The sequence below is a fragment of the Triturus cristatus genome, chromosome 12 (assembly GCF_964204655.1).
Source record: "Triturus cristatus chromosome 12, aTriCri1.1, whole genome shotgun sequence".
Taxonomy (NCBI): Eukaryota; Metazoa; Chordata; class Amphibia; order Caudata; family Salamandridae; genus Triturus; species Triturus cristatus.
Window position 1 is genome coordinate 719,726,220 of NC_140595.1, and position 23,885 is coordinate 719,750,104.

General features: G+C 39.7%; 9 non-coding genes across 9 annotated transcripts; all 9 read right to left on the bottom strand.

Annotated features, from left to right (window-relative positions):
• Positions 1-1,977: 1,977 nt before the first annotated feature.
• TRNAH-GUG (transfer RNA histidin (anticodon GUG)) lies at positions 1,978-2,049 on the bottom strand. The gene has a single exon. It is a non-coding gene; the product is annotated as a tRNA-His (tRNA).
• Positions 2,050-3,331: 1,282 nt separating this feature from the next.
• Positions 3,332-3,413, bottom strand: TRNAS-UGA (transfer RNA serine (anticodon UGA)). Its single transcript has one exon. It is a non-coding gene; the product is annotated as a tRNA-Ser (tRNA).
• Positions 3,414-7,320: 3,907 nt separating this feature from the next.
• TRNAS-UGA (transfer RNA serine (anticodon UGA)) lies at positions 7,321-7,402 on the bottom strand. The gene has a single exon. It is a non-coding gene; the product is annotated as a tRNA-Ser (tRNA).
• A 3,907-nt stretch (positions 7,403-11,309) lies between these two features.
• TRNAS-UGA (transfer RNA serine (anticodon UGA)) lies at positions 11,310-11,391 on the bottom strand. The gene has a single exon. It is a non-coding gene; the product is annotated as a tRNA-Ser (tRNA).
• A 3,907-nt stretch (positions 11,392-15,298) lies between these two features.
• On the bottom strand, positions 15,299-15,380 carry TRNAS-UGA (transfer RNA serine (anticodon UGA)). The gene has a single exon. It is a non-coding gene; the product is annotated as a tRNA-Ser (tRNA).
• A 2,553-nt stretch (positions 15,381-17,933) lies between these two features.
• Positions 17,934-18,005, bottom strand: TRNAH-GUG (transfer RNA histidin (anticodon GUG)). Its single transcript has one exon. It is a non-coding gene; the product is annotated as a tRNA-His (tRNA).
• Positions 18,006-19,286: 1,281 nt separating this feature from the next.
• Positions 19,287-19,368, bottom strand: TRNAS-UGA (transfer RNA serine (anticodon UGA)). The gene has a single exon. It is a non-coding gene; the product is annotated as a tRNA-Ser (tRNA).
• Positions 19,369-21,919: 2,551 nt separating this feature from the next.
• On the bottom strand, positions 21,920-21,991 carry TRNAH-GUG (transfer RNA histidin (anticodon GUG)). Its single transcript has one exon. It is a non-coding gene; the product is annotated as a tRNA-His (tRNA).
• Positions 21,992-23,273: 1,282 nt separating this feature from the next.
• Positions 23,274-23,355, bottom strand: TRNAS-UGA (transfer RNA serine (anticodon UGA)). Its single transcript has one exon. It is a non-coding gene; the product is annotated as a tRNA-Ser (tRNA).
• Positions 23,356-23,885: the final 530 nt, after the last annotated feature.

The following is a 23,885-nucleotide window of genomic DNA, read 5'->3' on the forward strand; positions in this document are numbered from 1 at the left end:
TACTGTTCCCAAATAGGTACAGTGTGCACAGAGTCCTCAGTGCCCAGAGGTTTAACAGAGGCTAAAGTTTGATATAACCTTACTCTCTAAAGTGGTAGCTTGCTCGAGCAGTAAGGCAGTATCCGAGGACAGTGTAAAGCATTTGTTGTACACACTCAGTCAGCAAATGGTCTCACACACTCAAGAACTGAACTCTAGGCCAATGGTTTGTATAAAAAATATATTGTTGTTTTATTTTAGAACCAACAATAGGTATCAAAATATACTTTCTCAGAATAAGATGCTTTAGTTAAATACTTTGCAATAGGCAATTGACTTTTGCAGGTAATAGTTACAGTTTATTGCAATAGGAAACACAATTTCAAATACAATAATACATTGAGCTCAATGGGAATTTTAAGTTATATGCAATTCATTACTTTCAGGATTACTTTTCTAAATCCAGGACTGGATCCTAGATTCAGTCCTGGGACAGTTCTTGGAAACAAGTGAGTAAATTCGTTTTAGTAACTGTTGTGATTTTCAAGCAATATTTTGCTATTTTAAAAGTTGACACTTAGAAATTTTTTCTGATCAAATTACCAATGTTATCCTATGGAAGGAAATTCACTTAGCAGGTAGGTGGGGTTATGGTTACTTTTTCTATGTCAGTGTTGGATCCTAGATCCAGCACTACTGTACCACCTGTAAGCAGTTGAGAAACTGCGTTTAAGTTATACAAGCGATTTTTAAGGAATATTTATAAGTTTGCAAAATCGACACTTAGAAGAAATTTTACAGAAAAACAGTCAATGGTTTCCTATGGAAGAAAATTCAAGTTACGGGTAAAGTACATTCTCGTTACTTTGGTAATTCAGTGCTGGGCTCCTAGGCTCAGTACTGGGACATCTATCTAAAACAGGTAAGCAATTACGTTTTCACAATTGGTACGATTTTTAAAGAATATTTGTAAGTTTCAAAAATCGACACTTAGAAACTTTGTCAGCAAAAAGCAAGCAATGATATCCTATGGAAGAAAATTCGAGTTACTGGTAAGTACGGTTAAAATTACTTTTCAGGGTCAGTACTGAGCTACAAGATGCAGCACTGAGGTCTCTCCTGATAACAGGTGAGTAAATCAGAATTCGTTGTTCGGCTGATTTTAGATGAATATTTTAAAGTTCCAAAACTCCACACTTAGAAGAATTTCCAAGTGGAACCAGTCAATGTTAGCCTATGGAAGAGAAGTGAGTTATCGGCTTTTAGGTAAGTACTCGACTGGCAGAGTTATGGTTCTGGGCATAGACTCAAGGGTCTCCCAGGGGAGTCCCAGTCTACTTGCCAAGCCCTAAACTCCCCTTTTATTACATATAATTTACCCCTAAGGTAGGCCCTAGGTAGTCCTAGGTGCATGATGCTATGCAAGTAAAAGATAAGATATGTACTTTGGTGGTTCGCATGTCCTGTAAGTACCAAACAGTCTATTTCATTTTTCACTACTGTGAGGTCTACCTCTCTCATAGGTTAGCATTGGGTATTCCCCTATACTTTTTATTTGGTAATTCCATATCGGAGAGGAGTAGCTTTATTTATTTATTGAAAATCCTACTTACTGGTGAGGTTGGATTAAACTTTACTATTTTAGAAATGCCACTTTTAGAGAGTGAACATTTCTCTGCACTTACTGCTCTATTTACCTGAAACCAGGCCCCAATACACGTCTGGATTGGGCTGGGTGACAGCAACATTTGTGCCTTCCCTGTAGAGAGCCACAACACAGGTTACTCAACTGCACCTGGGGGGGGTGAGCTCCGCTCCCCCTCCACCCACAATAGGTTCAAGAACGATAATTTATGTAAATAAATACATTATAGCTACAGCTTATAATCATGTTAAATTAAATAATTTGTTGTTAGATGGTTTAAATATTTAAACCTCTGGTACATTTGGTAATTCTGTAAAAGCAGAACCCAACTGCCGTAACATTGCCAACCACAATGCCGTAACTTGGATTCGAACCAAGGTTGCTGCGGCCACAACGCAGAGTACTAACCACTATACGATCATGGCGAGCTACATGGGGTCAATGCCATACACTAACATGGAGAATTTATAATTTGGAACACTCAGGGCTGCTCCTGTGATAGGCTGGATGTATTCATTCCTTCCTCATTCCTCATACAGAGGCTGCGTCTCCTCAGTGGTTGATAGGCTGAAACCGTTTTCTGGCCGCCTGCTTGTGAACTGCCAGGAGTCAAAGATAACACATTACACTTGCGGGCCTGTGATGGGACACCAATGCAGAGAAACCCACTTGGCACAGACCTTCTATTCTGTCTATTAGACCTGCATCTTCCCTGCACCTTTCAAGCCATTTGTTTGTGAAGCAAGAAAGAGTTAAGGAGTGATCCATCTACACTTTTATAGGGAGGATGCCGCCGTGAGCTCCTCCCAGCTAATCACACGAACAGCAGTAAAGTAATATAAATACACAGTTGAGGGCGGGCTGCAAGGTCATGTTTTTGAGTAATTATTGAAACTGACCTCAGTGGCTCATTAGCAGAGCTGCGTCTAATGACTGGTTCCAAATCATGATGAAGCAAGCACCATTGCTCGTAGGGGACCCACAACACGCTTTTCTTAGCTCACTGAATTAAAGTATAAACTTCTGCCGTGTGTGAGTGGTAAAGGCTTGTTAATATGGTTCCTTTTCCAATTCAAGTCTGACAACAAGAGGCAGAAACCACGTGGCTTCGAAAGCTCTGGATTTTAGCAACCAACCACAGAGAAAGAGAGAACTGGCAGTATGAGAGTTGGAGAAAACAGGAGCGGGAGCAAGGAGCTCAAATGAGATTAATGGCGCGTAAATAGAGAGCGTAAAGGAACAGTTACACAGCTAAGAAAAGGGAAAGAAAGACTAAGGAAAAAAACACAGAAAGAGCCTGTAGAGGAAATTCTCTTCCTGGGACAGCAGATTAAGAGAAATTACATAGGGAGAGGTTAAGGATGTAACATGGGGGAGAATAAAAAAGAAAATGCAGTTTTATGAAGTGTGTTTGCCAAATCCAGCCAGCACTTTTGTTCTATTTCTCTCTTTGCATCTTTTATTGGTAAAGTAAGTTTCAAGTGCATGTGCAGGTATGATTGAGAGAGCAATGGTATAATAATTTGAAGATTTTACACCAGTGCTAAAGTAGGAAGAGAGGTGTAGCAAAGACATGAAAGAGGTAGCGATAATAAATATGTGGAGAGGCAATAGTGACACAAAAATAAGCCACCTATTTATAAAACTGAAATTGAAGAAATACTAAAGGTTAACTTCTGAAATTGTAGCCGATAATAACAAGACTCTCGTTGTTGGCCGGATTCGAACCTGCGCGAGGAGACCCCAATGGATTTCAAGTCCATCGCCTTAACCACTCGGCCACAACAACTTACTGTAAGCTGCATGCAAATATTTTGTTTGAAAGTATTCAAGTTGTCCCACATCAAAGTACTGATATTCTGCAATGCGCTTTTTAAAAACAATGTTTTTTTCATCATGCACGTTCTGTCCTAAAAACAAAAACTGCATGAGTATATCTCTGGATCTGTAAAAGGATACGCTTGCATGCAAACTCTCATGTGGCACTCAATTTTTTGGACCCTGTTGCACTCTGTTTTTGCGCTGCTTTTAGTCTACGACCCATATTACAGAAGTCTAGCATCTCTGAGTATTTGTGACTCCTTTGTAAGTACCTTATCTTTAATCCTTGAAGAGCTCTGTAATAAATGGGTCCTTCAAAGATTGCTTGAATGGAAGATAAAAGAAGGCCCACTTGTCTCACCAAATGCCGTAGAGAAACCTGATGTTTTACTCACGTAATCCTCAGTTCATTTTTGTTAGACATGGCATCCTTAAGGTGGCCTACCAGCAACCTTTTTGCTTTTCACCTCACGTTTTGCTCTATCTTTATGTTGGCCTTAGGACTCTAATCACTTTATCACTACTGTGAGAAAGTGGCTCTGTATATACTGTTCCCAAAAAGGTACAGTGTGCACAGAGTCCTCAGTGCCCAGAGGTTTGACAGAGGCTAAAGTTTGATATAACCTTACTCTCTAAAGTGGTAGCTTGCTCGAGCAGTAAGGCAGTATCCGAGGACAGTGTAAAGCATTTGTTGTACACACTCAGTCAGCAAATGGTCTCACACACTCAAGAACTGAACTCTAGGCCAATGGTTTGTATAAAAAATATATCGTTGTTTTATTTTAGAACCAACAATAGGTATCAAAATATACTTTCTCAGAATAAGATGCTTTAGTTAAAAACTTTGCAATAGGCAATTGACTTTTGCAGGTAATAGTTACAGTTTATTGCAATAGGAAACACAATTTCAAATACAATAATACATTGAGCTCAATGGGAATTTTAAGTTATATGCAATTAATTACTTTCAGGATTACTTTTCTAAATCCAGGACTGGATCCTAGATTCAGTCCTGGGACAGTTCTTGGAAACAAGTGAGTAAATTCGTTTTAGTAACTGTTGTGATTTTCAAGCAATATTTTGCTATTTTAAAAGTTGACACTTAGAAATTTTTTCTGATCAAATTACCAATGTTATCCTATGGAAGGAAATTCACTTAGCAGGTAGGTGGGGTTATGGTTACTTTTTCTATGTCAGTGTTGGATCCTAGATCCAGCACTACTGTACCACCTGTAAGCAGTTGAGAAACTGCGTTTAAGTTATACAAGCGATTTTTAAGGAATATTTATAAGTTTGCAAAATCGACACTTAGAAGAAATTTTACAGAAAAACAGTCAATGGTTTCCTATGGAAGAAAATTCAAGTTATGGGTAAAGTACATTCTCGTTACTTTGGTAATTCAGTGCTGGGCTCCTAGGCTCAGTACTGGGACATCTATCTAAAACAGGTAAGCAATTACGTTTTCACAATTGGTACGATTTTTAAAGAATATTTGTAAGTTTCAAAAATCGACACTTAGAAACTTTGTCAGCAAAAAGCAAGCAATGATATCCTATGGAAGAAAATTCGAGTTACTGGTAAGTACGGTTAAAATTACTTTTCAGGGTCAGTACTGAGCTACAAGATGCAGCACTGAGGTCTCTCCTGATAACAGGTGAGTAAATCAGAATTCGTTGTTCGGCTGATTTTAGATGAATATTTTAAAGTTCCAAAACTCCACACTTAGAAGAATTTCCAAGTGGAACCAGTCAATGTTAGCCTATGGAAGAGAAGTGAGTTATCGGCTTTTAGGTAAGTACTCGACTGGCAGAGTTATGGTTCTGGGCATAGACTCAAGGGTCTCCCAGGGGAGTCCCAGTCTACTTGCCAAGCCCTAAACTCCCCTTTTATTACATATAATTTACCCCTAAGGTAGGCCCTAGGTAGTCCTAGGTGCATGATGCTATGCAAGTAAAAGATAAGATATGTACTTTGGTGGTTCGCATGTCCTGTAAGTACCAAACAGTCTATTTCATTTTTCACTACTGTGAGGTCTACCTCTCTCATAGGTTAGCATTGGGTATTCCCCTATACTTTTTATTTGGTAATTCCATATCGGAGAGGAGTAGCTTTATTTATTTATTGAAAATCCTACTTACTGGTGAGGTTGGATTTAACTTTACTATTTTAGAAATGCCACTTTTAGAGAGTGAACATTTCTCTGCACTTACTGCTCTATTTACCTGAAACCAGGCCCCAATACACGTCTGGATTGGGCTGGGTGACAGCAACATTTGTGCCTTCCCTGTAGAGAGCCACAACACAGGTTACTCAACTGCACCTGGGGGGTGAGCTCCGCTCCCCCTCCACCCACAATAGGTTCAAGAACGATAATTTATGTAAGTAAATACATTATAGCTACAGCTTATAATCATGTTAAATTAAATAATTTGTTGTTAGATGGTTTAAATATTTAAACCTCTGGTACATTTGGTAATTCTGTAAAAGCAGAACCCAACTGCCGTAACATTGCCAACCACAATGCCGTAACTTAGATTCGAACCAAGGTTGCTGCGGCCACAACGCAGAGTACTAACCACTATACGATCATGGCGAGCTACATGGGGTCAATGCCATACACTAACATGGAGAATTTATAATTTGGAACACTCAGGGCTGCTCCTGTGATAGGCTGGATGTATTCATTCCTTCCTCATTCCTCATACAGAGGCTGCGTCTCCTCAGTGGTTGATAGGCTGAAACCGTTTTCTGGCCGCCTGCTTGTGAACTGCCAGGAGTCAAAGATAACACATTACACTTGCGGGCCTGTGATGGGACACCAATGCAGAGAAACCCACTTGGCACAGACCTTCTATTCTGTCTATTAGACCTGCATCTTCCCTGCACCTTTCAAGCCATTTGTTTGTGAAGCAAGAAAGAGTTAAGGAGTGATCCATCTACACTTTTATAGGGAGGATGCCGCCGTGAGCTCCTCCCAGCTAATCACACGAACAGCAGTAAAGTAATATAAATACACAGTTGAGGGCGGGCTGCAAGGTCATGTTTTTGAGTAATTATTGAAACTGACCTCAGTGGCTCATTAGCAGAGCTGCGGCTAATGACTGGTTCCAAATCATGATGAAGCAAGCACCATGGCTCGTAGGGGACCCACAACACGCTTTTCTTAGCTCACTGAATTAAAGTATAAACTTCTGCCGTGTGTGAGTGGTAAAGGCTTGTTAATATGGTTCCTTTTCCAATTCAAGTCTGACAACAAGAGGCAGAGACCACGTGGCTTCGAAAGCTCTGGATTTTAGCAACCAACCACAGAGAAAGAGAGAACTGGCAGTATGAGAGTTGGAGAAAACAGGAGCGGGAGCAAGGAGCTCAAATGAGATTAATGGCGCGTAAATAGAGAGCGTAAAGGAACAGTTACACAGCTAAGAAAAGGGAAAGAAAGACTAAGGAAAAAAACACAGAAAGAGCCTGTAGAGGAAATTCTCTTCCTGGGACAGCAGATTAAGAGAAATTACATAGGGAGAGGTTAAGGATGTAACATGGGGGAGAATAAAAAAGAAAATGCAGTTTTATGAAGTGTGTTTGCCAAATCCAGCCAGCACTTTTGTTCTATTTCTCTCTTTGCATCTTTTATTGGTAAAGTAAGTTTCAAGTGCATGTGCAGGTATGATTGAGAGAGCAATGGTATAATAATTTGAAGATTTTACACCAGTGCTAAAGTAGGAAGAGAGGTGTAGCAAAGACATGAAAGAGGTAGCGATAATAAATATGTGGAGAGGCAATAGTGACACAAAAATAAGCCACCTATTTATAAAACTGAAATTGAAGAAATACTAAAGGTTAACTTCTGAAATTGTAGCCGATAATAACAAGACTCTCGTTGTTGGCAGGATTCGAACCTGCGCGGGGAGACCCCAATGGATTTCAAGTCCATCGCCTTAACCACTCGGCCACAACAACTTACTGTAAGCTGCATGCAAATATTTTGTTTGAAAGTATTCAAGTTGTCCCACATCAAAGTACTGATATTCTGCAATGCGCTTTTTAAAAACAATGTTTTTTTCATCATGCACGTTCTGTCCTAAAAACAAAAATTGCATGAGTATATCTCTGGATCTGTAAAAGGATACGCTTGCATGCAAACTCTCATGTGGCACTCAATTTTTTGGACCCTGTTGCACTCTGTTTTTGCGCTGCTTTTAGTCTACGACCCATATTACAGAAGTCTAGCATCTCTGAGTATTTGTGACTCCTTTGTAAGTACCTTATCTTTAATCCTTGAAGAGCTCTATAATAAATGGGTCCTTCAAAGATTGCTTGAATGGAAGATAAAAGAAGGCCCACTTGTCTCACCAAATGCCGTAGAGAAACCTGATGTTTTACTCACGTAATCCTCAGTTCATTTTTGTTAGACATGGCATCCTTAAGGTGGCCTACCAGCAACCTTTTTGCTTTTCACCTCACGTTTTGCTCTATCTTTATGTTGGCCTTAGGACTCTAATCACTTTATCACTACTGTGAGAAAGTGGCTCTGTATATACTGTTCCCAAAAAGGTACAGTGTGCACAGAGTCCTCAGTGCCCAGAGGTTTGACAGAGGCTAAAGTTTGATATAACCTTACTCTCTAAAGTGGTAGCTTGCTCGAGCAGTAAGGCAGTATCCGAGGACAGTGTAAAGCATTTGTTGTACACACTCAGTCAGCAAATGGTCTCACACACTCAAGAACTGAACTCTAGGCCAATGGTTTGTATAAAAAATATATCGTTGTTTTATTTTAGAACCAACAATAGGTATCAAAATATACTTTCTCAGAATAAGATGCTTTAGTTAAAAACTTTGCAATAGGCAATTGACTTTTGCAGGTAATAGTTACAGTTTATTGCAATAGGAAACACAATTTCAAATACAATAATACATTGAGCTCAATGGGAATTTTAAGTTATATGCAATTAATTACTTTCAGGATGACTTTTCTAAATCCAGGACTGGATCCTAGATTCAGTCCTGGGACAGTTCTTGGAAACAAGTGAGTAAATTCGTTTTAGTAACTGTTGTGATTTTCAAGCAATATTTTGCTATTTTAAAAGTTGACACTTAGAAATTTTTTCTGATCAAATTACCAATGTTATCCTATGGAAGGAAATTCACTTAGCAGGTAGGTGGGGTTATGGTTACTTTTTCTATGTCAGTGTTGGATCCTAGATCCAGCACTACTGTACCACCTGTAAGCAGTTGAGAAACTGCGTTTAAGTTATACAAGCGATTTTTAAGGAATATTTATAAGTTTGCAAAATCGACACTTAGAAGAAATTTTACAGAAAAACAGTCAATGGTTTCCTATGGAAGAAAATTCAAGTTATGGGTAAAGTACATTCTCGTTACTTTGGTAATTCAGTGCTGGGCTCCTAGGCTCAGTACTGGGACATCTATCTAAAACAGGTAAGCAATTACGTTTTCACAATTGGTACGATTTTTAAAGAATATTTGTAAGTTTCAAAAATCGACACTTAGAAACTTTGTCAGCAAAAAGCAAGCAATGATATCCTATGGAAGAAAATTCGAGTTACTGGTAAGTACGGTTAAAATTACTTTTCAGGGTCAGTACTGAGCTACAAGATGCAGCACTGAGGTCTCTCCTGATAACAGGTGAGTAAATCAGAATTCGTTGTTCGGCTGATTTTAGATGAATATTTTAAAGTTCCAAAACTCCACACTTAGAAGAATTTCCAAGTGGAACCAGTCAATGTTAGCCTATGGAAGAGAAGTGAGTTATCGGCTTTTAGGTAAGTACTCGACTGGCAGAGTTATGGTTCTGGGCATAGACTCAAGGGTCTCCCAGGGGAGTCCCAGTCTACTTGCCAAGCCCTAAACTCCCCTTTTATTACATATAATTTACCCCTAAGGTAGGCCCTAGGTAGTCCTAGGTGCATGATGCTATGCAAGTAAAAGATAAGATATGTACTTTGGTGGTTCGCATGTCCTGTAAGTACCAAACAGTCTATTTCATTTTTCACTACTGTGAGGTCTACCTCTCTCATAGGTTAGCATTGGGTATTCCCCTATACTTTTTATTTGGTAATTCCATATCGGAGAGGAGTAGCTTTATTTATTTATTGAAAATCCTACTTACTGGTGAGGTTGGATTTAACTTTACTATTTTAGAAATGCCACTTTTAGAGAGTGAACATTTCTCTGCACTTACTGCTCTATTTACCTGAAACCAGGCCCCAATACACGTCTGGATTGGGCTGGGTGACAGCAACATTTGTGCCTTCCCTGTAGAGAGCCACAACACAGGTTACTCAACTGCACCTGGGGGGTGAGCTCCGCTCCCCCTCCACCCACAATAGGTTCAAGAACGATAATTTATGTAAGTAAATACATTATAGCTACAGCTTATAATCATGTTAAATTAAATAATTTGTTGTTAGATGGTTTAAATATTTAAACCTCTGGTACATTTGGTAATTCTGTAAAAGCAGAACCCAACTGCCGTAACATTGCCAACCACAAAGCCGTAACTTGGATTCGAACCAAGGTTGCTGCGGCCACAACGCAGAGTACTAACCACTATACGATCATGGCGAGCTACATGGGGTCAATGCCATACACTAACATGGAGAATTTATAATTTGGAACACTCAGGGCTGCTCCTGTGATAGGCTGGATGTATTCATTCCTTCCTCATTCCTCATACAGAGGCTGCGTCTCCTCAGTGGTTGATAGGCTGAAACCGTTTTCTGGCCGCCTGCTTGTGAACTGCCAGGAGTCAAAGATAACACATTACACTTGCGGGCCTGTGATGGGACACCAATGCAGAGAAACCCACTTGGCACAGACCTTCTATTCTGTCTATTAGACCTGCATCTTCCCTGCACCTTTCAAGCCATTTGTATGTGAAGCAAGAAAGAGTTAAGGAGTGATCCATCTACACTTTTATAGGGAGGATGCCGCCGTGAGCTCCTCCCAGCTAATCACACGAACAGCAGTAAAGTAATATAAATACACAGTTGAGGGCGGGCTGCAAGGTCATGTTTTTGAGTAATTATTGAAACTGACCTCAGTGGCTCATTAGCAGAGCTGCGGCTAATGACTGGTTCCAAATCATGATGAAGCAAGCACCATGGCTCGTAGGGGACCCACAACACGCTTTTCTTAGCTCACTGAATTAAAGTATAAACTTCTGCCGTGTGTGAGTGGTAAAGGCTTGTTAATATGGTTCCTTTTCCAATTCAAGTCTGACAACAAGAGGCAGAAACCACGTGGCTTCGAAAGCTCTGGATTTTAGCAACCAACCACAGAGAAAGAGAGAACTGGCAGTATGAGAGTTGGAGAAAACAGGAGCGGGAGCAAGGAGCTCAAATGAGATTAATGGCGCGTAAATAGAGAGCGTAAAGGAACAGTTACACAGCTAAGAAAAGGGAAAGAAAGACTAAGGAAAAAAACACAGAAAGAGCCTGTAGAGGAAATTCTCTTCCTGGGACAGCAGATTAAGAGAAATTACATAGGGAGAGGTTAAGCATGTAACATGGGGGAGAATAAAAAAGAAAATGCAGTTTTATGAAGTGTGTTTGCCAAATCCAGCCAGCACTTTTGTTCTATTTCTCTCTTTGCATCTTTTATTGGTAAAGTAAGTTTCAAGTGCATGTGCAGGTATGATTGAGAGAGCAATGGTATAATAATTTGAAGATTTTACACCAGTGCTAAAGTAGGAAGAGAGGTGTAGCAAAGACATGAAAGAGGTAGCGATAATAAATATGTGGAGAGGCAATAGTGACACAAAAATAAGCCACCTATTTATAAAACTGAAATTGAAGAAATACTAAAGGTTAACTTCTGAAATTGTAGCCGATAATAACAAGATTCTCGTTGTTGGCAGGATTCGAACCTGCGCGGGGAGACCCCAATGGATTTCAAGTCCATCGCCTTAACCACTCGGCCACAACAACTTACTGTAAGCTGCATGCAAATATTTTGTTTGAAAGTATTCAAGTTGTCCCACATCAAAGTACTGATATTCTGCAATGCGCTTTTTAAAAACAATGTTTTTTTCATCATGCACGTTCTGTCCTAAAAACAAAAATTGCATGAGTATATCTCTGGATCTGTAAAAGGATACGCTTGCATGCAAACTCTCATGTGGCACTCAATTTTTTGGACCCTGTTGCACTCTGTTTTTGCGCTGCTTTTAGTCTACGACCCATATTACAGAAGTCTAGCATCTCTGAGTATTTGTGACTCCTTTGTAAGTACCTTATCTTTAATCCTTGAAGAGCTCTATAATAAATGGGTCCTTCAAAGATTGCTTGAATGGAAGATAAAAGAAGGCCCACTTGTCTCACCAAATGCCGTAGAGAAACCTGATGTTTTACTCACGTAATCCTCAGTTAATTTTTGTTAGACATGGCATCCTTAAGGTGGCCTACCAGCAACCTTTTTGCTTTTCACCTCACGTTTTGCTCTATCTTTATGTTGGCCTTAGGACTCTAATCACTTTATCACTACTGTGAGAAAGTGGCTCTGTATATACTGTTCCCAAAAAGGTACAGTGTGCACAGAGTCCTCAGTGCCCAGAGGTTTGACAGAGGCTAAAGTTTGATATAACCTTACTCTCTAAAGTGGTAGCTTGCTCGAGCAGTAAGGCAGTATCCGAGGACAGTGTAAAGCATTTGTTGTACACACTCAGTCAGCAAATGGTCTCACACACTCAAGAACTGAACTCTAGGCCAATGGTTTGTATAAAAAATATATCGTTGTTTTATTTTAGAACCAACAATAGGTATCAAAATATACTTTCTCAGAATAAGATGCTTTAGTTAAAAACTTTGCAATAGGCAATTGACTTTTGCAGGTAATAGTTACAGTTTATTGCCATAGGAAACACAATTTCAAATACAATAATACATTGAGCTCAATGGGAATTTTAAGTTATATGCAATTAATTACTTTCAGGATTACTTTTCTAAATCCAGGACTGGATCCTAGATTCAGTACTGGGACAGTTCTTGGAAACAAGTGAGTAAATTCGTTTTAGTAACTGTTGTGATTTTCAAGCAATATTTTGCTATTTTAAAAGTTGACACTTAGAAATTTTTTCTGATCAAATTACCAATGTTATCCTATGGAAGGAAATTCACTTAGCAGGTAGGTGGGGTTATGGTTACTTTTTCTATGTCAGTGTTGGATCCTAGATCCAGCACTACTGTACCACCTGTAAGCAGTTGAGAAACTGCGTTTAAGTTATACAAGCGATTTTTAAGGAATATTTATAAGTTTGCAAAATCGACACTTAGAAGAAATTTTACAGAAAAACAGTCAATGGTTTCCTATGGAAGAAAATTCAAGTTATGGGTAAAGTACATTCTCGTTACTTTGGTAATTCAGTGCTGGGCTCCTAGGCTCAGTACTGGGACATCTATCTAAAACAGGTAAGCAATTACGTTTTCACAATTGGTACGATTTTTAAAGAATATTTGTAAGTTTCAAAAATCGACACTTAGAAACTTTGTCAGCAAAAAGCAAGCAATGATATCCTATGGAAGAAAATTCGAGTTACTGGTAAGTATGTTTAAAATTACTTTTCAGGGTCAGTACTGAGCTACAAGATGCAGCACTGAGGTCTCTCCTGATAACAGGTGAGTAAATCAGAATTCGTTGTTCGGCTGATTTTAGATGAATATTTTAAAGTTCCAAAACTCCACACTTAGAAGAATTTCCAAGTGGAACCAGTCAATGTTAGCCTATGGAAGAGAAGTGAGTTATCGGCTTTTAGGTAAGTACTCGACTGGCAGAGTTATGGTTCTGGGCATAGACTCAAGGGTCTCCCAGGGGAGTCCCAGTCTACTTGCCAAGCCCTAAACTCCCCTTTTATTACATATAATTTACCCCTAAGGTAGGCCCTAGGTAGTCCTAGGTGCATGATGCTATGCAAGTAAAAGATAAGATATGTACTTTGGTGGTTTGCATGTCCTGTAAGTACCAAACAGTCTATTTCATTTTTCACTACTGTGAGGTCTACCTCTCTCATAGGTTAGCATTGGGTATTCCCCTATACTTTTTATTTGGTAATTCCATATCGGAGAGGACTAGCTTTATTTATTTATTGAAAATCCTACTTACTGGTGAGGTTGGATTTAACTTTACTATTTTAGAAATGCCACTTTTAGAGAGTGAACATTTCTCTGCACTTACTGCTCTATTTACCTGAAACCAGGCCCCAATACACGTCTGGATTGGGCTGGGTGACAGCAACATTTGTGCCTTCCCTGTAGAGAGCCACAACACAGGTTACTCAACTGCACCTGGGGGGTGAGCTCCGCTCCCCCTCCACCCACAATAGGTTCAAGAACGATAATTTATGTAAGTAAATACATTATAGCTACAGCTTATAATCATGTTAAATTAAATAATTTGTTGTTAGATGGTTTAAATATTTAAACCTCTGGTACATTTGGTAATTCTGTAAAAGCAGAACCCAACTGCCGTAACATTGCCAACCACAATGCCGTAACTTGGATTCGAACCAAGGTTGCTGCGGCCACAACGCAGATTACTAACCACTATACGATCACGGCGAGCTACATGGGGTCAATGCCATAAACTAACATGGAGAATTTATAATTTGGAACACTCAGGGCTGCTCCTGTGATAGGCTGGATGTATTCATTCCTCCCTCATTCCTCATACAGAGGCTGCGTCTCCTCAGTGGTTGATAGGCTGAAACCGTTTCCTGGCCGCCTGCTTGTGAACTGCCAGGAGTCAAAGATAACACATTACACTTGCGGGCCTGTGATGGGACACCAATGCAGAGAAACCCACTTGGCACAGACCTTCGATTCTGTCTATTAGACCTGCATCTTCCCTGCACCTTTCAAGCCATTTGTATGTGAAGCAAGAAAGAGTTAAGGAGTGATCCATCTACACTTTTATAGGGAGGATGCCGCCGTGAGCTCCTCCCAGCTAATCACATGAACGGCAGTAAAGTAATATAAATACACAGTTGAGGGCGGGCTGCAAGGTCATGTTTTTGAGTAATTATTGAAACTGACCTCAGTGGCTCATTAGCAGAGCTGCGGCTAATGACTGGTTCCAAATCATGATGAAGCAAGCACCATGGCTCGTAGGGGACCCACAACACGCTTTTCTTAGCTCACTGAATTAAAGTATAAACTTCCGCCGTGTGTGAGTGGTAAAGGCTTGTTAATATGGTTCCTTTTCCAATTCAAGTCTGACAACAAGAGGCAGAAACCACGTGGCTTCGAAAGCTCTGGATTTTAGCCACCAACCACAGAGAAAGAGAGAACTGGCAGTATGAGAGTTGGAGAAAACAGGAGCGGGAGCAAGGAGCTCAAATGAGATTAATGGCGCGTAAATAGAGAGCGTAAAGGAACAGTTACACAGCTAAGAAAAGGGAAAGAAAGACTAAGGAAAAAAACACAGAAAGAGCCTGTAGAGGAAATTCTCTTCCTGGGACAGCAGATTAAGAGAAATTACATAGGGAGAGGTTAAGCATGTAACATGGGGTAGAATAAAAAAGAAAATGCAGTTTTATGAAGTGTGTTTGCCAAATCCAGCCAGCACTTTTGTTCTATTTCTCTCTTTGCATCTTTTATTGGTAAAGTAAGTTTCAAGTGCATGCGCAGGTATGATTGAGAGAGCAATGGTATAATAATTTGAAGCGTTTACACCAGTGCTAAAGTAGGAAGAGAGGTGTAGCAAAGACATGAATGAGGTAGCGATAATAAATATGTGGAGAGGCAGTAGTGACACAAAAATAAGCCACCTATTTATAAAACTGAAATTGAAGAAATACTAAAGGTTAACTTCTGAAATTGTAGCCGATAATAACAAGATTCTCGTTGTTGGCAGGATTCGAACCTGCGCGGGGAGACCCCAATGGATTTCAAGTCCATCGCCTTAACCACTCGGCCACAACAACTTACTGTAAGCTGCATGCAAATATTTTGTTTGAAAGTATTCAAGTTGTCCCACATCAAAGTACTGATATTCTGCAATGCGCTTTTTAAAAACAATGTTTTTTTCATCATGCACGTTCTGTCCTAAAAACAAAAATTGCATGAGTATATCTCTGGATCTGTAAAAGGATACGCTTGCATGCAAACTCTCATGTGGCACTCAATTTTTTGGACCCTGTTGCACTCTGTTTTTGCGCTGCTTTTAGTCTACGACCCATATTACAGAAGTCTACCATCTCTGAGTATTTGTGACTCCTTTGTAAGTACCTTATCTTTAATCCTTGAAGAGCTCTATAATAAATGGGTCCGTCAAAGATTGCTTGAATGGAAGATAAAAGAAGGCCCACTTGTCTCACCAAATGCCGTAGAGAAACCTGATGTTTTACTCACGTAATCCTCAGTTAATTTTTGTTAGACATGGCATCCTTAAGGTGGCCTACCAGCAACCTTTGTGCTTTTCACCTCACGTTTTGCTCTATCTTTATGTTGGCCTTAGGACTCTAATCACTTTATCACTACTGTGAGAAAGTGGCTCTGTATATACTGTTCCCAAAAAGGTACAGTGTGCACAGAGTCCTCAGTGCCCAGAGGTTTGACAGAGGCTAAAGTTTGATATAACCTTACTCTCTAAAGTGGTAGCTTGCTCGAGCAGTAAGGCAGTATCCGAGGACAGTGTAAAGCATTTGTTGTACACACTCAGTCAGCAAATGGTCTCACACACTCAAGAACTGAACTCTAGGCCAATGGTTTGTATAAAAAATATATTGTTGTTTTATTTTAGAACCAACAATAGGTATCAAAATATACTTTCTCAGAATAAGATGCTTTAGTTAAAAACTTTGCAATAGGCAATTGACTTTTGCAGGTAATAGTTACAGTTTATTGCAATAGGAAACACAATTTCAAATACAATAATACATTGAGCTCAATGGGAATTTTAAGTTATATGCAATTAATTACTTTCAGGATTACTTTTCTAAATCCAGGACTGGATCCTAGATTCAGTCCTGGGACAGTTCTTGGAAACAAGTGAGTAAATTCGTTTTAGTAACTGTTGTGATTTTCAAGCAATATTTTGCTATTTTAAAAGTTGACACTTAGAAATTTTTTCTGATCAAATTACCAATGTTATCCTATGGAAGGAAATTCACTTAGCAGGTAGGTGGGGTTATGGTTACTTTTTCTATGTCAGTGTTGGATCCTAGATCCAGCACTACTGTACCACCTGTAAGCAGTTGAGAAACTGCGTTTAAGTTATACAAGCGATTTTTAAGGAATATTTATAAGTTTGCAAAATCGACACTTAGAAGAAATTTGACAGAAAAACAGTCAATGGTTTCCTATGGAAGGAAATTCAAGTTACGGGTAAAGTACATTCTCGTTACTTTGGTAATTCAGTGCTGGGCTCCTAGGCTCAGTACTGGGACATCTATCTAAAACAGGTAAGCAATTACGTTTTCACAATTGGTACGATTTTTAAAGAATATTTGTAAGTTTCAAAAATCGACACTTAGAAACTTTGTCAGCAAAAAGCAAGCAATGATATCCTATAGAAGAAAATTCGAGTTACTGGTAAGTACGGTTAAAATTACTTTTCAGGGTCAGTACTGAGCTACAAGATGCAGCACTGAGGTCTCTCCTGATAACAGGTGAGTAAATCAGAATTCGTTGTTCGGCTGATTTTAGATGAATATTTTAAAGTTCCAAAACTCCACACTTAGAAGAATTTCCAAGTGGAACCAGTCAATGTTAGCCTATGGAAGAGAAGTGAGTTATCGGCTTTTAGGTAAGTACTCGACTGGCAGAGTTATGGTTCTGGGCATAGACTCAAGGGTCTCCCAGGGGAGTCCCAGTCTACTTGCCAAGCCCTAAACTCCCCTTTTATTACATATAATTTACCCCTAAGGTAGGCCCTAGGTAGTCCTAGGTGCATGATGCTATGCAAGTAAAAGATAAGATATGTACTTTGGTGGTTTGCATGTCCTGTAAGTACCAAACAGTCTATTTCATTTTTCACTACTGTGAGGTCTACCTCTCTCATAGGTTAGCATTGGGTATTCCCCTATACTTTTTATTTGGTAATTCCATATCGGAGAGGACTAGCTTTATTTATTTATTGAAAATCCTACTTACTGGTGAGGTTGGATTTAACTTTACTATTTTAGAAATGCCACTTTTAGAGAGTGAACATTTCTCTGCACTTACTGCTCTATTTACCTGAAACCAGGCCCCAATACACGTCTGGATTGGGCTGGGTGACAACAACATTTGTGCCTTCCCTGTAGAGAGCCACAACACAGGTTACTCAACTGCACCTGGGGGGTGAGCTCCGCTCCCCCTCCACCCACAATAGGTTCAAGAACGATAATTTATGTAAGTAAATACATTATAGCTACAGCTTATAATCATGTTAAATTAAATAATTTGTTGTTAGATGGTTTAAATATTTAAACCTCTGGTACATTTGGTAATTCTGTAAAAGCAGAACCCAACTGCCGTAACATTGCCAACCACAATGCCGTAACTTGGATTCGAACCAAGGTTGCTGCGGCCACAACGCAGAGTACTAACCACTATACGATCACGGCGAGCTACATGGGGTCAATGCCATAAACTAACATGGAGAATTTATAATTTGGAACACTCAGGTCTGCTCCTGTGATAGGCTGGATGTATTCATTCCTTCCTCATTCCTCATACAGAGGCTGCGTCTCCTCAGTGGTTGATAGGCTGAAACCGTTTCCTGGCCCCCTTCTTGTGAACTGCCAGGAGTCAAAGATAACACATTACACTTGCGGGCCTGTGATGGGACACCAATGCAGAGAAACCCACTTGGCACAGACCTTCGATTCTGTCTATTAGACCTGCATCTTCCCTGCACCTTTCAAGCCATTTGTATGTGAAGCAAGAAAGAGTTAAGGAGTGATCCATCTACACTTTTATAGGGAGGATGCCGCCGTGAGCTCCTCCCAGCTAATCACACGAACAGCAGTAAAGTAATATAAATACACAGTTGAGGGCGGGCTGCAAGGTCATGTTTTTGAGTAATTATTGAAACTGACCTCAGTGGCTCATTAGCAGAGCTGCGGCTAATGACTGGTTCCAAATCATGATGAAGCAAGCACCATGGCTCGTAGGGGACCCACAACACGCTTTTCTTAGCTCACTGAATTAAAGTATAAACTTCCGCCGTGTGTGAGTGGTAAAGGCTTGTTAATATGGTTCCTTTTCCAATTCAAGTCTGACAACAAGAGGCAGAAACCACGTGGCTTCGAAAGCTCTGGATTTTAGCCACCAACCACAGAGAAAGAGAGAACTGGCAGTATGAGAGTTGGAGAAAACAGGAGCAGGAGCAAGGAGCTCAAATGAGATTAATGGCGCGTAAATAGAGAGCGTAAAGGAACAGTTACACAGCTAAGAAAAGGGAAAGAAAGACTAAGGAAAAAAACACAGAAAGAGCCTGTAGATGAAATTCTCTTCCTGGGACAGCAGATTAAGAGAAATTACATAGGGAGAGGTTAAGCATGTAACACGGGTAGAATAAAAAAGAAAATGCAGTTTTATGAAGTGTGTTTGCCAAATCCAGCCAGCACTTTTGTTCTATTTCTCTCTTTGCATCTTTTATTGGTAAAGTAAGTTTCAAGTGCATGCCCAGGTATGATTGAGAGAGCAATGGTATAATAATTTGAAGCGTTTACACCAGTGCTAAAGTAGGAAGAGAGATGTAGCAAAGACATGAAAGAGGTAGCGATAATAAATATGTGGAGAGGCAATAGTGACACAAAAATAAGCCACCTATTTATAAAACTGAAATTGAAGAAATACTAAAGGTTAACTTCTGAAATTGTAGCCGATAATAACAAGATTCTCGTTGTTGGCAGGATTCGAACCTGCGCGGGGAGACCCCAATGGATTTCAAGTCCATCGCCTTAACCACTCGGCCACAACAACTTACTGTAAGCTGCATGCAAATATTTTGTTTGAAAGTATTCAAGTTGTCCCACATCAAAGTACTGATATTCTGCAATGCGCTTTTTAAAAACAATGTTTTTTTCATCATGCACGTTCTGTCCTAAAAACAAAAATTGCATGAGTATATCTCTGATCTGTAAAAGGATACGCTTGCATGCAAACTCTCATGTGGCACTCAATTTTTTGGACCCTGTTGCACTCTGTTTTTGCGCTGCTTTTAGTCTACGACCCATATTACAGAAGTCTACCATCTCTGAGTATTTGTGACTCCTTTGTAAGTACCTTATCTTTAATCCTTGAAGAGCTCTATAATAAATGGGTCCGTCAAAGATTGCTTGAATGGAAGATAAAAGAAGGCCCACTTGTCTCACCAAATGCCGTAGAGAAACCTGATGTTTTACTCACGTAATCCTCAGTTAATTTTTGTTAGACATGGCATCCTTAAGGTGGCCTACCAGCAACCTTTTTGCTTTTCACCTCACGTTTTGCTCTATCTTTATGTTGGCCTTAGGACTCTAATCACTTTATCACTACTGTGAGAAAGTGGCTCTGTATATACTGTTCCCAAATAGGTACAGTGTGCACAGAGTCCTCAGTGCCCAGAGGTTTGACAGAGGCTAAAGTTTGATATAACCTTACTCTCTAAAGTGGTAGCTTGCTCGAGCAGTAAGGCAGTATCCGAGGACAGTGTAAAGCATTTGTTGTACACACTCAGTCAGCAAATGGTCTCACACACTCAAGAACTGAACTCTAGGCCAATGGTTTGTATAAAAAATATATTGTTGTTTTATTTTAGAACCAACAATAGGTATCAAAATATACTTTCTCAGAATAAGATGCTTTAGTTAAAAACTTTGCAATAGGCAATTGACTTTTGCAGGTAATAGTTACAGTTTATTGCAATAGGAAACACAATTTCAAATACAATAATACATTGAGCTCAATGGGAATTTTAAGTTATATGCAATTAATTACTTTCAGGATTACTTTTCTAAATCCAGGACTGGATCCTAGATTCAGTCCTGGGACAGTTCTTGGAAACAAGTGAGTAAATTCGTTTTAGTAACTGTTGTGATTTTCAAGCAATATTTTGCTATTTTAAAATTGACACTTAGAAATTTTTTCTGATCAAATTACCAATGTTATCCTATGGAAGGAAATTCACTTAGCAGGTAGGTGGGGTTATGGTTACTTTTTCTATGTCAGTGTTGGATCCTAGATCCAGCACTACTGTACCACCTGTAAGCAGTTGAGAAACTGCGTTTAAGTTATACAAGCGATTTTTAAGGAATATTTATAAGTTTGCAAAATCGACACGTAGAAGAAATTTTACAGAAAAACAGTCAATGGTTTCCTATGGAAGTAAATTCAAGTTACGGGTAAAGTACGTTCTCGTTACTTTGATAATTCAGTGCTGGGCTCCTAGGCTCAGTGCTGGGACATCTATCTAAAACAGGTGAGCAATTTCGTTTTCACAATTGGTACGATTTTTAAAGAATATTTGTAAGTTTCAAAAATCGACACTTAGAAACTTTGTCAGCAAAAAGCAAGCAATGATATCCTATGGAAGAAAATTTGAGTTACTGGTAAGTACGGTTAAAATTACTTTTCAGGGTCAGTACTGAGCTACAAGATGCAGCACTGAGGTCTCTCCTGATAACAGGGGAGTAAATCAGAATTCGTTGTTCGGCTGATTTTAGATGAATATTTTAAAGTTCCAAAACTCCACACTTAGAAGAATTTCCAAGTGAAACCAGTCAATGTTAGCCTATGGAAGAGAAGTGAGTTATCGACTTTTAGGTAAGTACTCGACTGGCAGAGTTATGGTTCTGGGCATAGACTCAGGGGTCTCCCAGGGGAGTCCCAGTCTACTTGCCAAGCCCTAAACTCCCTTTTTATTACATATAATTTACCCCTAAGGTAGGCCCTAGGTAGTCCTGGGTGCATGATGCCATGCAAGTAAAAGATAAGATATGTACTTTGGTGGTTCGCATGTCCTGTAAGTACCAAACAGTCTATTTCATTTTTCACTACTGTGAGGTCTACCTCTCTCATAGGTTAGCATTGGGTATTCCCCTATACTTTTTATTTGAGAATTCAATATCGGAGAGGAGTAGCTTTATTTATTTATTGAAAATCCTACTTACTGGTGAGGTTGGATTTAACTTTACTATTTTAGAAATGCCACTTTTAGACAGTGAACATTTCTCTGCACTTACTGCTCTATTTACCTGAAACCTGGCCCCAATACACGTCTGGATTGGGCTGGGTGACAGCAACATTTGTGCCTTCCCTGTAGAGAGCCACAACACAGGTTACTCAACTGCACCTGGGGGGTGAGCTCCGCTCCCCCTCCACCCCCAATAGGTTCAAGAACGATAATTTATGTAAGTAAATACATTATAGCTACAGCTTATAATCATGTTAAATTAAATAATTTGTTGTTAGATGGTTTAAATATTTAAACCTCTGGTACATTTGGTAATTCTGTAAAAGCAGAACCCAACTGCCGTAACATTGCCAACCACAATGCCGTGACTTGGATTCGAACCAAGGTTGCTGCGGCCACAACGCAGAGTACTAACCACTATACGATCACAGCGAGCTACACGGGCTCAATGCCATACACTAACATGGAGAATTTATAATTTGGAACACTCAGGGCTGCTCCTGTGATAGGCTGGATGTATTCATTCCTTCCTCATTCCTCATACAGAGGCTGCGTCTCCTCAGTGGTTGATAGGCTGAAACCGTTTCCTGGCCGCCTGCTTGTGAACTGCCAGGAGTCAAAGATAACACATTACACTTGCGGGCCTGTGATGGGACACCAATGCAGAGAAACCAACTTGGCACAGACCTTCTATTATGTCTATTAGACCTGCATCTTCCCTGCACCTTTCAAGCCATTTGTATGTGAAGCAAGAAAGAGTTAAGGAGTGATCCATCTACACTTTTATAGGGAGGATGCGGCCGTGAGCTCCTCCCAGCTAATCACACGAACAGCAGTAAAGTAATATAAATACACAGTTGAGGGCGGGCTGCAAGGTCATGTTTTTGAGTAATTATTGAAACTGACCTCAGTGGCTCATTAGCAGAGCTGCGGCTAATGACTGGTTCCAAATCATGATGAAGCAAGCACCATGGCTCATAGGGGACCCACAACACGCTTTTCTTAGCTCACTGAATTAAAGTATAAACTTCCCCTGTGTGTGAGTGGTAAAGGCTTGTTAATATGGTTCCTTTTCCAATTCAAGTCTGACAACAAGAGGCAGAAACCACGTGGCTTTGAAAGCTCTGGATTTTAGCCACCAACCACAGAGAAAGAGAGAACTGGCAGTATGAGAGTTGGAGAAAACAGGAGCGGGAGCAAGGAGCTCAAATGAGATTAATGGCGCGTAAATAGAGAGCGTAAAGGAACAGTTACACAGCTAAGAAAAGGGAAAGAAAGACTAAGGAAAAAAACACAGAAAGAGCCTGTAGAGGAAATTCTCTTCCTGGGACAGCAGATTAAGAGAAATTACATAGGGAGAGGTTAAGCATGTAACATGGGGGAGAATAACAAAGAAAATGCAGTTTTATGAAGTGTGTTTGCCAAATCCAGCCAGCACTTTTGTTCTATTTCTCTCTTTGCATCTTTTATTGGTAAAGTAAGTTTCAAGTACATGCGCAGGTATGATTGAGAGAGCAATGGTATAATAATTTGAAGCGTTTACACCAGTGCTAAAGTAGGAAGAGAGGTGTAGCAAAGACATGAAAGAGGTAGCGATAATAAATATGTGGAGAGGCAATTGTGACACAAAAATAAGCCACCTATTTATAAAACTGAAATTGAAGAAATACTTAAGGTTAACTTCTGAAATTGTAGCCGATAATAACAAGATTCTCGTTGTTGGCAGGATTCGAACTTGCGCGGGGAGACCCCAATGGATTTCAAGTCCATCGCCTTAACCACTCGGCCACAACAACTTACTGTAAGCTGCATGCAAATATATTGTTTGAAAGTATTCAAGTTGTCCCACATCAAAGTACTGATATTCTGCAATGCGCTTTTTAAAAACAATGTTTTTTTCATCATGCACGTTCTGTCCTAAAAACAAAAATTGCATGAGTATATCTCTGGATCTGTAAAAGGATACGCTTGCATGCAAACTCTCATGTGGCACTCAATTTTTTGGACCCTGTTGCACTCTGTTTTTGCGCTGCTTTTAGTCTACGACCCATTTTACAGAAGTCTACCTTTTCTGAGTATTTGTGACTCCTTTGTAAGTACCTTATCTTTAATCCTTGAAGAGCTCTATAATAAATGGGTCCGTCAAAGATTGCTTGAATGGAAGATAAAAGAAGGCCCACTTGTCTCACCAAATGCCGTAGAGAAACCTGATGTTTTACTCACGTAATCCTCAGTTAATTTTTGTTAGACATGGCATCCTTAAGGTGGCCTACCAGCAACCTTTTTGCTTTTCACCTCACGTTTTGCTCTATCTTTATGTTGGCCT